Source organism: Anomalospiza imberbis, chromosome 15, assembly GCF_031753505.1.
Source record: "Anomalospiza imberbis isolate Cuckoo-Finch-1a 21T00152 chromosome 15, ASM3175350v1, whole genome shotgun sequence".
In the NCBI taxonomy this organism is placed as follows: Eukaryota; Metazoa; Chordata; class Aves; order Passeriformes; family Viduidae; genus Anomalospiza; species Anomalospiza imberbis.
The window spans coordinates 2387401-2393345 of NC_089695.1; the positions used below are offsets into that span (position 1 = coordinate 2387401).

At 54.0% G+C, this 5945-nt stretch overlaps 1 long non-coding RNA gene across 1 annotated transcript; it reads right to left on the reverse strand.

Moving 5' to 3' along the window:
* Positions 1–2681: 2681 nt before the first annotated feature.
* On the reverse strand, positions 2682–4582 carry LOC137482872 (uncharacterized). Its single transcript, XR_011004256.1, has 2 exons — positions 4197–4582; positions 2682–2866 (listed from the first exon to the last, which is right to left on the reverse strand). It is a non-coding gene; the product is annotated as an uncharacterized lncRNA (long non-coding RNA).
* Between the last annotated feature and the right edge of the window lie 1363 nt (positions 4583–5945).

The window sequence follows — 5945 nt, forward strand, 5'->3', positions numbered from 1 at the left end:
GAGCAGCTGTTTCTCATTAAGTGCCTGTTTCCAGTCCTGTGGGGCTCCAAAAAGCAGCAGGTCTCTCCATGAGCTGCGCAGGGCCTGGGGCACAGCCGTGCTCAGAGAGGCTCAGCTCGGGAAGCATCTCTTGATCTCTGCTGAAACACGTCTTTGCCTCATCCTCCTGCTGGCTCCTGCGCTTGTCACCGTGCTGGGCTGTGCCTCAGGCCAGCAGGACACAAATGTCTGATCGGGCTGAGGCCTGCGGGCTGCAGGAGTCCTTTAATGCTCTCTGCAGCTGATCCTGCAGGCGGCAGCTGAGCATGGCAAGGGAGAGCCCCATCCCTGCCGGGGCTGCTGCCTGCACAGCCCCTGCACCTGCCAGCGGGCACAGAAGGGTTTGGGCTGGAGGACACCTTTGAAGGCCTCTGGTCCACCCCTGCCATGGTAGGGACACCTTCCTGCCCCAGGCTGCTCCAAGCCCCAATATCCAACCCAGCCTTGGGCACTGCCAGGAATCCAGGGGCAGCCACAGCTGCTCTGGGCACCCTGTGCCAGGGCCTGCCCACCCTCCCAGGGAGGAATTTCTTCCTAAAATCTAATCTAATCTTCCTAAAGTCTAACCTAACCTTTCGGAAATCGAATCTAACCCTGCCCTCTTTACAAGATCTCACCTGGGTGTCCATTATCGGGGCCAGAAATGGATTTATAGAGAGATCCAGGAGCTGAGGAGGAGGAAGGAGAATCTCGGGGTGCCAACTGCAGACAGGTTACACACACCTGTGCCAGGGCCTGCCCACCCTCCCAGGGAACAATTCCTGATTCCCAATCTCCCATCCAGCCCTGCCCTCTGGCAGTGGAAGCCATTCCCTGTGTCCTGTCCCTCCATCCTTGTCCCCAGTCCCTCTCCAGCTCTCCTGGAGCCCCTTTAGGCCCTGGCAGGGGCTCTGAGCTCTCCATGGAGCGTACTCCTCTCACAGCCTGGCTCCAGGGCAGAGGGGCTCCAGCCCTGGGAGCAGCTCCGTGGCCTCTCTGGACTCACCCAGCAGCTCCAGAGCTAAAGAATAAAGCAGGGATTTGTTAAAAGGATCTCCTCCATGGATCCACCTTGGGCAGCACCAGAGCTCAGCCAGGGCTGCACCCAGGATGAACCAAAATGGTCCCAAAATGCACGAGCGCTCTCGGGGGCTCTCACTTTTGTCAGTTCTGCTCCATTTGCACATTGGAGTTCATTGTCCAATTCCAGCTCCAGCCCATGTAGTCCCATCCTGCTTGTTTTTCTCTCTTCAGCCCACGTTGTTTGTGCTCTTGGGCCTGAGATTTGGATCATTTGTCCTTGGTCCCCAGCTAGAGCAGGAATTGTTTTGTCTCCCTGCTCTGTGCAGAGAGCTCACCATCCCATAATATGAAGCCCAGACCCACACACTAAAGCAGCACAGAATGTGGAACACAGAAAAGCTGAAACCTGAGGCATCACCTGTGTTGTGGCCCCCAGGGCTGGATGCTCCAGGTGGGGTTCCAGGAAGAACACCAGAGCATTTCCAGCTCCTGCAAGCCCCTGCTGCTGGCAAGGCTCCCAGTACCTCCTGCACCATCCTGTTTTCCTGATCAGATGTTTTCCTGACCAGCTTTCCTCACATCCATCTCCAACAAACTCAGTCCTGGGATCCGAGTGATCCCAGGGCAGGCGAGGTGATTGCTGGGGGTGGGGAACAGGGAGCTGGATCTTGGCATCTCCGAGCAAAGACAATTTTAGCTCCTTGCTGAGTCTGCAAAGCCCGAGGCTGCATCCCAAAGATGCTTTACTTGAGCGGCTGCAGTGGAAACCTTTTTATTCTGAAAGCTGTGGCTGTGCTGGGCTGTGCAGGGAGGGAATTATTGATGGAATAACGGGATGTGATGCCTGGGAGGAAGGATACCGATTGTTCTGTGCGGGATGAAAGGCTGCTGCTGCTGAGTCAGTGGCGGGAGGAAGGAAAGCAGGAGCAGGATGTGGAGAGCAGATGCATCCGTCCCTGTGGGGCTGAAAACTCTGCTGAAGCCCGGACGGTGCCCCCAGTGCTCTGCTCTGCCTTACCTGCTCTAACATTGGCATTCAGCTCCACATCTTCTCCTCACCCCCCAGTAAATCCCAGCCCCCCCCTCGTGCCAGGCTGCACTGGAGCTGGGCACTCCTCAGAATCTCTTTACTGTTCAAACTCTCAGTCTTGAAACAGCTTCAAGCAAATCCAAAGGAATCCCCCTTTCTTCTCACCTTGGAGACTGGTAAAACATTCAGGTCTTCCCTGGTGAGTGTGTCCCAAACCAAAGGACTGTAAAAGAAGCATGGGGAGAGCCTCGGTGCTGCCTTGGGGAGCATTTATGCTGCAGAGAGCTCAGATCTGCCTGGGAAATGCAGGGGAGTATCAGTGTGATGAGCTTTGCCCGTGCTCTGAGCACACACCCCCCATCCAGGGGCAGGAAGGATGAAGGATCACATTTCCCAGGAGATCTGCTGCTCAGAAATTGCCTGAAGCAGTTCATTATCTTTGGGGAGGGTTGTTTGCCTGGATCTAAAGAGGGGGGATGAGTCCCACTCCTGGCAGGGAGGTCAGAGGGGTTCTCAGAGGGTACAGCTGGAGTCCTGATGACTCCAGGATAGAAACTGCTCCTGCTTAGAGCAAATATTTTAGGAATGTCCTTCTCTATTTTTATGACTCTTTTGTTTTTTTGGTTTTTTGTTTTTTTTTTTCTGTGTCTGCTAAGAACTTGAAGAAAAGCTTGAACAGGACAAGAGGATGGATTTAGAATGTGCAGTGGAATATTCTGAACCCCAGCTGACTGAGATAAGATAAGATAAGATAAGATAAGATAGACGAATCTGTGGGGGAAAATTGACAATATCCTTTGCTTTTAAGGAGAAAAACGTTTCAAAGAGGATGTGAGCTATGACAAAAGGAGGCCATTTCCCCTTGTCCACCCTTCCCACAGGAGGTGCAAATGTCACCCCAACACTGAGCAGATTAGGCTGGGTTCATCTTTGAGTGCCCTTGAGCTTCTCTGTGCCAGGGCCTCACCGCCCTCCCAGGGAAGAATTCCTCCCCAGTATCCATTTCCAGCTGCCCTGCCATCACCAGGGACATCCTTAACTGGAGCAGATTTCTCAGAGCCCCACTGCTCAGCTCTGCCATGCTCCTCACTCCCCTTTTAAAGAGGATTTAACCCTTTTGAGTGGTTTTCCCCCTCCCACTCATCACAGCAGCTGTTCCTCCTGTCCTGCAGGAGCTGCCATGGGCAGTCAGGAAATTCAATCTGGGAGCAAAGCTGGGGAGGGAGGAGGCAGAGGAGAAGCACCGGCAGTGAGAGCAGCAGGGAACAGCTGCTGGACACGGCTGGGATGCAGCTGGGTGTTCGGGGCAGCAGGAGCTGTGGGCTGCATGCAAAGAGAGCTACAGATGAGAAAGGGATGCTCTGGAGCTGGATTCCCAAGGACGGAGACTTGGGGCACCACAAGGGCCAATTTACTGAGAGGAGAAGCCTTGAAAGCAGCAATTTCAGGTTTGCCTGCAGAGCTCCACCTTCATCTGAGGGACACCTCAGAGCAGCCCCATGGCTGTGCAAAGCCTGCTGAGCTCCAGAGAACCTTCTCCCCACCCAGAGGCTTTTTTGGCCATAAAAAAATGCAGCGATTTGCATCCCAGCCCAAAGGCCGTGCTGCTGCAGCGCTGCACTCCTGCACTCCATCTCCTCCTGGATTTCCTGGGAAGCTCAGTGGGTGTCAGCACCAGAACTCCTTTCCCTCTTCCCAAGCTGTGATGCTGTGCCAGAATCCTCCATTCCAACCACACACGTTTCACATTTATTTCCAATGTGGTTTAAAAGAGAGGAGGGGGACAGGCCATGAATATTCTTTCCCAGTGCTGTTGCCTGAGCCTGGGAATACCCAAAGGAGTGGAATGGCCCCTGTGGGGTTGGCTCTGTGGGACTGACCTGTGCAGCCCCAGGTGGCCCTTTCATCACCCCAAGTGTGTCTGTACCCCTGGGTGTGTAAATCCTCCCCTGGCAGGCAAAGTGTTGGGGAGCAGAGAGGACTTGGCCTCGCTCCTGGCACTGCCTGTATTTTCATATTTCCACTTTTCTCCCTGGCTCTGTGCACGCTCAGGGACATGGGTGTAGAACAAACCCTGTCATTTTGTGATGAAGCAGCCCTTTCCTTCACATTTTTCCTACATTACCCACGAAATTCGGATGTTTCTGAGTGTAAGTTTGGAAACCTCCTGAGCCTACAGCCGCTCCAGGCACAGACCTGGAATGGTGACCCCTCTCAGCAGCTGTGGTTGGTCTGAATTCAACCTTCTGCTTGGCCCAGGAGGTTAATGTGGCTCTGCATGTCCCCTGCTGTCCCCATGGCGTGGGCCTGCTCCCTGCTACCAGATGCATTCTTTGCTTCCAACATATGGCCTCAATTACTGTCCCTCTCCCTTGATTTCCTGCCTCTCCGGCTTTCCTGAAACTCATCCCCTCCTCCTGGCAGCTGGAACTCCTGCAGTGAGATGCTTTGCAAGCTCTCACATTCCTCCCTCCCTCCCTGCCTCCCTCCTGCTGCTCTGCTGCCTCTAACGGGGGGGTCCTGATGCAGAGCAGGCACAGATGAGGCTCAGACCCCCCCAGGTGCTGTCACCGAGCCCAGAAGCCCCAAGGGTCTGGCTGGCCACAGCCAAACTGCCCAGCCCAGCGTCCAGCAGGGCTTTGTCCCAGCTCCTCTGGACAGAGATCCCTCCTCCCTCAGAACCCATCCCACACCACCCTGCAGTTTTCAGCCAACTGCTTGATTTGCAAGGCTCAGGCTTCTTTTTATTGCCATCCCCTCCCGAGGCCGGGGGCTTTCCAAGCCTCTGCCCTTTGAAAGGAGCATCAAACCACTCTGGGTTTCCCCTGGGCACTGCTTGGCCTCTTTCCCGGGCATTTACTCCTGCAGAAAAGCCATGTGCCCGTGGCTTCTGCCTCTCAAAGCTTTGGAGGAGGGGAGAGGGCTCTGTCAGCGGCTCCTTGTGGGAAATGGATTTGTAGAAAACTCAGAACTTGACAGGAGGCTCACACAGTGTGTATCTGTATGCAAAGTCTGAGATAAGAAACGCTGACTTAGAAAAGCCATGGAATAGGACAGACATTGTTGAGAGAGAAATGGAGCTAGAAACAAGTTTCAAAGGATGGTCTTATAAAGAGGACTAGATACTTTGGAGAAATAGAACTATGAAAGATGCATTGTAGTGGGAGCCACGAGGGGCAGTTTTAGATGATTGGCTTTAAGGCATCTACAGCATGGCGTGGCAAAAGCCGATAGGCCAAGAAACTCTTACAATGTATTGCAATTAGGAAATAATTGGCTTCTGATTGTGATGGTGTGAATTATAACATCTGTATTGTCTCACCCTTCCCATGGGACTGAAAATGGAATAAAAGTTTTTAAAACACCTCTCAGTTGCCCCATCTCTGGGTCAGAAAAATCCAACAGCTCCTCAGCCCCTTCCTGCTGCTGGGGGGAGCCCCAGGCCCTGCAAATCTGAGGAATCTGAGCTTGTTCAGGGCGCAGGGGGAGCTGGGAACGGTTAAATCCCACAAAAGAAGCAGTTAATGATTCCCATCCCCTTGCTGGCACGTTTCAGGTTTTGGAAGGGGGTCTGGCCAGCAGCTGTGCCAGCAATTGTAGCTCCAAAAGAGCATTTTCTTTCTGTGTCAGCTTTCATCCCTGGCCCCTCTGTGTTCCCCTGGTGCCTGCAGATGCCAGAGTTTCCAGGGCTCCTGCTGCTCCAGGCCCCTGTGACTCTTCCCTCCCATCCCACGATGCAGTTGTGTGATGGGCAGGGGGTGAAGAAGGCACTGCCGGCTCTGTGTGTGCTTCCTCTTCCTGCCCCATCCCTCCCTAAGCGTGGGAGAGGCTTTTTCCCGGGATTAAAACAGCTCGGCAGCATTTGGGAATGGCA